We start from the raw sequence: 8,357 nt of genomic DNA, 5'->3' as shown, positions 1-8,357 counted from the left end.
AAGAAGACTTTTTTTCCTTCCATTTCAACAACATTTTATGCTAGATTTTTAAAAGCTGTTCATTACAGTAGTGCAGGGGGAAGTCACAACCCTGTGAATAGTCACTATTGCTGCCAGATCACCAGGAAAATCCTTACAGTTTTTACAGGTTTTGCACCAAGCAAGTCTCTTTCAGGGGCAGGTGAGGGCTGGGACCGGCTTCTCCTTTGTAGAAGGAGTGGAGAAAAGGCTATTGTGGATTTGCAAATACAACAGAACACATTCGTGCACAACCAGCTCTTCCTCAAGAAGATATGAATAGCACCCGGTCAGCATAGAAGAGGTCAGGCAGTCAAAAACAGCTTAACCAGCTTCAAAAGCAGTCTCAGGCAGTGCAATTCCCTGCCTTACCTCCTACACCACCGTTATTGGAGCTGCTTGGAAAAAGACTGATGGAACTAACTTCCTCTGGGTATTCACAGAAATCAAACTGTTTGTTATATCATGTCAGCTTTGCAGGAGTTTCTGCTTGAGAACATGATATTTCTATTTGGGAATGGTTGCACATTCCCATTTTTGGCAAGCGTTTCCCCAGGAGGACACTTCAAATGCATCCTTCTGGGGACAATGCAGCTCCTCGGCTTCAAGGGATCATCTAAAGGCACGGGGAAGTCTTCTGGTCCAACTGCATTTGTTCCTGTTGTTGCCTCTTTGAGATTTTATTAAATCTGGGTTATAGGAGCGCTCATTGTTCAACATAAAGGCTTCTAATTTACAAGCGGCTGTGACGGTACTTAATCCTCAGAGAGCAAAACCGCTCCAGAAAGAGAAAGTTCTCCCCACAAAGAGGCTTCTGGAGTGGAAACAATGACTGAATCATTGGGAAAGACAAAGGGCAGAGCAGGGCCAGGATGTGGCCCAGGAAGGGACTGGAGAAACCAAATGCTTTGTGACTGAAAATGTATTTTAAGGCAGGGAAAGTCAGCACATTTTAGACTTGGTCTCACAGTGACCTGCCGGGCTTCATTTCAGAGCCTGGTGGTTTGATTAGATAAGGCCATCTCCTCCACTTCCATTTAATGCAGGCATGAGCTTGCACAGGAAGTTAAGCAGCTCTGGTCATCGTATCTGTGATCAGGATGCCCCAAAATGGGGCTGGAGCCACTGTCTCTTGAGTGCCATCCCTGCCATCCCTTCCTCACAGGTTTGATACTTGTCACATTTCCTCTTCACAATATACACTGCGGGATATATGTTTTTAAGAAACATGGGTTCCCTTCTATCTTCTGACTCTTAATCAGGTGTTTCTACAGCAGCCATAGGTGCATGGACAAGTCATACGGGAGCCTGTTTTGGAAAGGTCCCGCTCTTTCAGGAGGTGGCAAATTTGGGGGTGGTGCTGAGCATTTCTGTCTATGACTGAAATCAGCAGGAGCTGGGCTCAAAGATTTAAGGACTTTGAGGAAAACTTCCCCAGGGCCCTCAAAATTTGGCCCTGTAAGTGGCGTATTTGACTCTGATCCCCCTCAAACCCCCACTGCCACCCCAGGAGCTCATGAAGCTAAATTATTTAGGGCATTATGAAGGGGTCAAGTGTTATACAGATTACTACGATAGGGAAATTCCTAATAATCATTTTCTGCTCTCTTCTGGTCTGTGATGGGCATTGATGTCTCTGGATCAGCTGGATACTCGCACCTGATAGCCAGGACTTACTATCCCAAGTATCTACTTTTCTCTCAGTATGCCTGTATAACATGGTTTTTAAAAATACCCTCAAATGAACTGTGGTCTCTTAGCAAGAATTTAACTGGATTTTTGAAGTAAAAAAAAAAAAAAACATTTACTGAGACATATCTTCTTTAGTGTCAGCCATGTGTGTGCTAAAAACTTCCATCATGAAAATCTGCTTGCAAGGAAGTTCCTCAAGTACACCATGATGTCTACAAAAAAAAAAAAAAAACAGAGAAAACTGAATTAAATGTGGTATTACACCAAGAATGTGACCATAGACATTTCAGATATTGAAAACTAGAATGAAAATTGTAGTTTGACAAAACCAGTTTCATAACTATTTGCAATAGAAGAAACATCACGTAGCTTCCAAGATTCCAAGAATATCTCCTCCGAGAAACCCCATCATCAGGGCATGGCCAAACTGCTGGATGGCAAGTGGAGAAGGAGGCTTGTGGTGTGGGCTGTGTGCTCAGAGCTCCCCCTCCTGATGGCAAAACCTCGGCCCTTTCCGCACGTATCCGCTCGCTCATCGCTCACTTGGCACAAACAACGTGTTGGCAGCAGCTCCAGGCCTCTTCCCAGAGAGACGAGGCTGACTTTACATCCGTGCTCCTATCTGGGCAAGCAACAAGAGAAAAATAGAGCAATTACACGTATCTTTAATTAAATTCAGTGTAACACTGGTTTTGACTAATCTTCAGAAAATAGCCTACCGTTCCTCCTTACCTTGATAGCTGCAATTTCATTACAGTCCAGCTACCTGATACACTAGAGCCATTTATTCAGGGAATGGCAGATTTGCTCCCCCTTTTCCCTGTGATGGTGATCTCTGTGTAATTTCATTTAGCAATGCCACTGTGCTGTGCCGGCTCCAAAGGAAAATCATTGCACTTGAAGAGTCGATGCAGAGAAACAGTTCCCAAAGAGGCCAAGCACTCTCTTGCAGCATCTTGTCGTATCAAGACTTTCTAATTTGGCTTTACGTTTCCTAGAACTTTTTAAATGAAATGCGTGCCAGTGAGGCTGCAGACCAAGAGGGGGTACCCAGCTTGTCACCATTTATTTTATATTCTGATTTTGTTTGGGTTTCAATTAGCCTCATCACAGGGATAAAGAAACTAACCTTAAAAAAAAAAAGAAAAAGAAGCACATAGATACACTCTGAAGCCATCGCATTTTGCAATCTAATTATTTTAACATGTAGGGATAGGGGAAGGAGGTTGTTACATATACTACCGGAAGGCTTTTGCAGAATAACAAAGAATTATTAAACTGCTCAGAAAGAACCCAGTTTGCAGTTCCCACTACACATTTACCTGGGCTATTTTCCCTTTTCCTGTGGCCGAGAATCACTTTGTGTTACACTTTTCCCTCTATAAATGAAGCCCTTGTTGGCAGCTGCCCTAAGGTGCTCATAATGTTATTGGTTGTGTGCTAAGAAGTTGGGCTTGCTGTGAATTCCTGCCTTGTGGCTCTCTGGTTCACAAAAGTAAATACATTTGCTGGGTTCGCTAGGCCTCGCGGTGCCCCGAATTCCACAGGGAATGAAATGTCCTATTGGAGCAAGCTTTGAAATTCTAGTTGCTCCAAAACACTTTTCTCCATCGGGAGAAAGCACAAAGCGCGCTTCTGTGCTGGATTTACCGCTTTTTTTATGGATCCTGCGCATAAGAGCCACATTGAACGTGAGGTCTCCCCATGGAAACGTGCAGGATGCGATGGAAAAAAAAAAAAAACAGCAAGCAGTGAGTCCCTTGTGCCCTGCAGGCAGGTGGCTGCATAAAGATTAAAAAAAAAAAAAAAAAGAGCCACTCAAGGGTGAAAGGAGAAGCAGCCAAAACAGTAACTTTCCTGGCTCAGTGAAAAATAAACAAGTAAATCGGTACCGGGTCAACAAACATCAAGTTGTCAGATGGTTGGACCATCTAGTCCAAACCCTGCTCAAGCAGGGTCACCTAGAACATGTTGCATAGGGTCTCATTCAGGTGGGTTTTGAGTATCTCCAGGGAAGGAGACTCCACAACTCTCTGGGCAGCCTGTTCTGGTGTCCGATGCACTGCTTGTCCTTCCAGAGCAGTGATTTTCCTACCCAAAAATACGTCAGCAAAAGATTCCTGGAGAAAACATCTGTTTCTGACACTGCACCACTTTCTCTGTTTTCTTCCAGCACTAATTAGAGCCAGCTGAGACCCAGTGGACCCTGAGCTGGAGCCTGGGGGCTTTCAGGGAGGATGAACCCAACTAACTAATTTAACTGAGGAGATGCTGCCTAATTAAAAGCTGCCAGCTGGATTTGAGGGCTTTTCTCTTCTTTTTGGTTTCTCATGTCTCACAGAGCCCATCTGCCTCCAGCACAGCCCCAGGGTTGAGGATGGTGAAGGACACACACCCACACCTCCTAAATTTCAAGCCAGCATCCCAAACACCGGCCCGTCCTTCCCTTCCTGGTCCATCACTTCGCATGGTGGTAGGTGTGGTGAGTGGTTCGGGCAGCTGGCGTGGGATTATCCTGGAGATAAAACCGAGCAAACCCGAGCTCAGCCCTCCTCGCTCCCAGCACCCATGTCGTGTTGCCACCAGATGCGTCCCAGAAGTCTCATTTTCTAGGCACGAAAACATTCTAACAATAAACAGAAATTCTTCCGGTTACATGGCTATATTGGGCTGCTGGAAACAGATTCATAGTAAACTAAGCAGAGAGCAATTAATGTCATGTAGAGAGCAGCCTTCACCTTGGCAAAGAGCTGATCCCATATATCTTTTCCATCTCCAGCAGTTGGGACATGAGTTAAGGCCCCAAGCTCGCAAAAACTTATTCATATGCTTACTATAAAGCATGTGAGCAGCCCCACTAAAATCAGAGCCTGGTGAAAATCTGACTGTAACAAGGTCCATGGTGCTTTTAGCATTGACTTTAGTGGAGACAGTTTTTTATCTCCGAGTTATGGTTTCAAAGGAATTCACCCTCATTTCGATCCTTCTCATTATTGGTTGCCTGGGAAGATATTTTTACATTGGCAAGTTGGACACTGAAATAAGTCAGAACTGGATTTCAAACCTGTTTGAATTGGAAGATCTTCATCAACCTGAACCTTCCAAACTCTTCACTTTTACCCTCTTTCAGAGGAATCCTGAGGCTGTTCTCATAGGTCTCAAGCATGCTGCAGTTACTAAGGAAAGAAAAAGCAGAACCTAGTGAAAGTAAGCCCTAAATTGCTTCACAATTATTTTTGCCACCTAATTTGCTGTACAAGAATGAAGGGCTTGCTCTCCGAGTACTGCAGTCCTGCTGCAAACTCAGCAATAGCCCCAAAAGCCACAGGACAGAGAAGATGTTCATCACCATGTCGCTCATGCGGGAGCTGTGACAGAGGCCCTGGAGAATCTGCCTGTCACGATACTTGCAGATGTATGAGCTCAACCACAGAAATGTTTCTCCGGACAACATTCCTCATACCCCCAGACTCCTGCTGCTCCCAAAGTGCAGCCATATCACCTGGGAAGCTCAATCTGCACCGACTTCCATGGAACTTTGCTGATTGCACCCTCGGGACGTGCAGCAACGATTCCACAGCCTCAGGCTGGAGTCGCTCACGCACAGCGAGTTAAAGACTCAGGATGTCCCAGGATTTATAATTTTTTTTTCTTTTTTTTTTTTGCAATGAATTATAGTGCTCGTTGAGGAGACAGGGAAGTTACAGTAAGACCACTAGCTCCACAATGAAAGGGCTTTTATACGCTCGGCTGCAGTGGTGGTTATGGCTGCCAATTTTGCACAATTCACTTTCAAGCACAAGAGCAGCACAAACTGGTTTAAGACGATTTCTGAATGATGAATGCTGACTTGAAAGGTTTCCAGTACGACATAATTACTGCACATTAATGCGCCCTACACAATAGTCTATATGTATCTCAATGGGAATCTCAGTGGGATTCATGGGCTCTGCTCCAAGTAGCCTCTGCCGGGAGTCACGCTTACAGTCCCACAGGCTGACATGCAAATAGATCCCATATTCATCCCTGAATTATTTCTGTGTAGAATCAGATGCGAGAGATCCTGGGTCATATTTGCTGGGGTATGGCGACATACAATTGTACTCGGCTCCAGTGAATACAGCCCATTTTATTTTCTCTCCTTGGCCCCATGTATTTTGCTTTGGCTAATGTATGCAACCTTAATCTTCAGTCTCCCTGAGACAGGCAACTCTAATGAACTCCCTATGGCTTTAAACAAAGATACATTTTCAATAAGTGAGGTTGGGGAGACTCAACCTTTCCTTCTGAGCAAAAGCCAAGCTGAATGGAGAATTCATTCAGTCACTCCGAGTCAAACACCGTTCACTTCGAGATTTTACCTAGCCCTTAAAATGAACCGTAATCTTCTGTAATGATTGTCCTTCTGCATAAACAGTCCTCGTAGCATCATTAAGAAGGTAGTTAAACTGTAAGGTTCAATATTTGCATCATCCTAATGAGGTTCTGAAGGTCTCAACATATGGGAGGTCTGGATTTTATCAGTTTTATCAGACTTTGGGGTGCCTGGGTGATGAGCAGAGGACTCACTCAACTGGGAAAAAAGAGTATTCTTACCAAATAGTTCTTGATCTGGAGTTAAAACTCTTCTCCGAACTTCAGAACCGTTTGAAACGGATTTTTCACCTGGGCTCGCTTCCAATAAACAGCACTATAGCTACTTCCAATATACAGCACTATAGCTGACTCATTTTGTACCACAGCCCTGCTTTTAAGCCTGGGGTCATGACAGACTGCTAAAATTCCCCTCACGGCAAAGAAAGCTGCTGGGACACCAGGCAAAGGAGAGAACTCGCCTTTGCAGCCAGCAAGTCCTCCTTCCGCAGCCAGTGTCCATGGCAGATGGGATGGAGCGGGAATATTTTATTAACATTACTTTGGTTTTGTGCTGCCAAATGCCTACGGTGAACGCAAAGGCAGCTGTGAAAGTGCTGCCAGAAGGGGAAAAAAAAAACAGCAGCACAGGTAAGTAAGCTGCAAAGACACTGCTTCAAAGACTTGAATGTGTCCCAGATAGAACGAGGAACTCTATCCAGGGCTAATCTTAGATCAAAGATCTCAGACCTCCAAGGCCCTGAAAGGAGGAACCTGAGTGGGTGGTGAGAGACAACAGAAAGAGGTGCAGAAGAAAGGAGGATTCCCTTCGACACAGTCAGGGCAGGCTGTGAACAGACCAGTTCGTTACTTGCTGCAAGCAATTAGCTGCCTGACTTATGGCAAGAGAAGGCTAGGTTGATACAAAGGATGCAGGACCCATTTTTAGCTCAGGAAGCAAAGTTTATGCAAGGATACGCCCTGTTGGGTCCTCTCCACCCTCAGACTTGGCAACCAGCTTGCCAGTTTTAACCACATTCAAAAAAAGGGGTAGATGCCTCCAAGATAACATTCCTGCTGATTTGTTTCTCACTAGAGAGACAAAGAAAAAATCATCACCCACAAGAAAAGGAGGGCAACCCAACTGAGCACCAATGTAGAGACGGAGAGCAGAGGAAGGTCTCCTTCCTTCTCCCTTCAACCCTGAGCTAGCAAAAGGTCAGCACACCCTGATGTCCTGCCAAGCCAGGGCAAGGGTGGTCTCTCATTCCTGGGACCAGCCATGGGGGCCAGATGTTATCCTGGTGTGGGAAGGAAGAGCTGTGGGTTGTGGCTGCTTCTGAGTCTTGTTTAATCAGTTACCCCAGGCTCCAACACAAAACCCTTTCCCCAGCTCTAAACCCTCCAAATTGCCAGTAGCGGTAACGTGAAGGGGTTGGCAACCCAGGCCTGTGACTAGGTGCCTGGGAGAGGAAAGATCTGAGCCCAAATCCCAGACCTCAGGGATGCATCACCCTGTAATGAGATAACAAGCCAAATAAAATCCATAAATAAAATCTAATAAATAGCAGGCAAAATAGGACTCCAGCAACAGGCCCACTGCAGAAGGAAAGGGGACTCAAAGCCAGATGTTGTCAGAGAGAAAGAATGCTCCGGGAATTTGGACATTCACTTGGAGTTTAGATATCCACATGCAGCCTCACTGCCACAGACTTCCTAGGTGGCCTTGCACGAGTTGCTTGCCCGCTTCCAGCTACCCACCTGTTGAACTTCCTCACCTCAAAATCATTGATAAATCACTTTAGTCCCTTCTGACACAATCAAACTTGAGATCTTTGGGCTGTTTCTGTTAAGACAACAAAACTGTCAATGCAATCCTAATTCTTTTTTCCAAGAACATATAGTTGCAGTTCCCTGCCTCAACCACATATACCTTTGCCTGGAGACACCAGCATTTTCCAGCCAACACTCAGCTTTAGGGACTCTTCCCCCTTGGCTTTTCTCAGAGCTGCAGGTCCACCACTTCTTCACCTGCATTCCCAGATGCTTCTCTGCATCTGCTTGTTTTTTTTATTGTTCCTTCTTCATCTGTCTCTTCCTAAAGGCTGTACTCAGGTCACCTGGAGGACCTTCTCACATGCACCGTACATACAGAGAAAGGTTGGGACTGTCAGGACAGTCTCAAATACTTGGCTTTTTAGGTAAATGGTTGAGGTACCCAGGCCATTAGGGAGAAATTGGAACAATTTGAAAATACTTTTTTTTTTATAATCAGGAACAAGCCCTTCTTCAGC

This window comes from Tinamus guttatus, unplaced genomic scaffold, assembly GCF_059628265.1.
Source record: "Tinamus guttatus ecotype Peru unplaced genomic scaffold, ASM5962826v1 Tinamus_guttatus_pri_ptg000048l, whole genome shotgun sequence".
Lineage (NCBI taxonomy): Eukaryota > Metazoa > Chordata > Aves > Tinamiformes > Tinamidae > Tinamus > Tinamus guttatus.
This window is presented reverse-complemented; position numbering follows the sequence as displayed.